This window comes from Poecilia reticulata, linkage group LG22 (genome assembly GCF_000633615.1).
Source record: "Poecilia reticulata strain Guanapo linkage group LG22, Guppy_female_1.0+MT, whole genome shotgun sequence".
NCBI classification, from domain to species: domain Eukaryota; kingdom Metazoa; phylum Chordata; class Actinopteri; order Cyprinodontiformes; family Poeciliidae; genus Poecilia; species Poecilia reticulata.
The window spans coordinates 1,016,452-1,017,728 of NC_024352.1; the positions used below are offsets into that span (position 1 = coordinate 1,016,452).

Here is a 1,277-nt window from a genome sequence, read left to right on the forward strand (position 1 = left end):
ATATTTTGTCTTTACAGAATTACGCTATTAAAAATATAAACAAGGGCACAATGCAACATTTTAGTGTACTGTAATCTATAAAAAAGCGGTGCCTGTTTGCTACACTTGCAGTGGAGATGAAGATGGTCCATTCAGGAAAGCAAAGCTGCATCAAACTTTAATGTGAAACTGCAGAAAAAGAAAACAAAAGCAAAAATTGAATTGTTAATGCATGTCACCATGAGCAAGGCCTATTTTCTCATGGTGACTTTTTAAAAAATTTAAATCACACATTTTTGTCTCATGAAGTGAAAAGATTATTTGCAAAACAAACTTATTTGCGCAGGTCAGAAATCTTTTCTTACTATTCTAAGTTTTTGTTTATGACTCAAAGTTTTGCTTGTGATTCTTGCATGACATRGTGGGCAGGGCCTAAAATCGCAACAAAAGATTTCTGATGTGTGCAAATAAAAGTTTGTGTTTGGCAAATAACTTTTTAAGTTCACGAGACAAAATTAGTTATTTAATAAAAAAAAAGTTTTTTTATACAAAACTTTCTTTTTAGAAAAAGAAATCACTACAATCCAAGTTTTGATTACAATTGTATTTTACAAAACTGAGGTTAGTTTTTTTTTTTTTTTTTATTGAATAATTGGGAAAAAAAAGTTTACGGCCTGCAAACCAGGCCGTAAACTTAAAAGTCTGGGTTGAGTTTTTTCCCTTCATTATTGTCACTTTTATTACATACACTATATCTATCATGGTAGCTCAGGGCGAGTTATTTTTAATTCTAAATGAATATCCTTGTTGGACTTTTATTCAAGTGTTATTCTCCTTCAAGATATATTTACCTAATGCTAGAATAAATGAAATGTACATTATGCAGCAAAGGAAATTAGAAGACATGTATCCATTATGGAAATGATAGGTCTTGGACAGGCGATGTGCTCCGTATCGCATAAGCGATACTGAAGAATGACTGCTATTATTAACGATACAGGGAAGAAGCTTTTTAGTTATCCTGCGTTGCTAGCAAAGTTATTAGCTAGCAGCTAGCTAATAGCACAACAACAACAGCTTAATGTCTGGATGATAAAAATACTGAATCGATAGATAAGAACAGTTTTTCCTCACCTGGCTGTCTCCTCCCGCTCAGTAATTCTTCAGAGAAAGGCAGACGCAGAGGCCTGTCAGTGTCTGTTGTATTTCATTACCTCTCTGCTTAAACCGCGACTCCGAGCTGAAGCAGAAACGATACGTTCAACGTTTTCTGTCATCTGACAAGTAGCAAGTCTACT

At 34.0% G+C, this 1,277-nt stretch overlaps 1 protein-coding gene across 4 annotated transcripts in view; it reads right to left on the reverse strand.

The window, feature by feature from the left end:
• esr2b (estrogen receptor 2b) overlaps positions 1-1,277 on the reverse strand; it is a 148,905-nt gene that overhangs the window by 116,857 nt on the left and 30,771 nt on the right. The gene's annotated exons all lie outside the window — the stretch shown is intronic.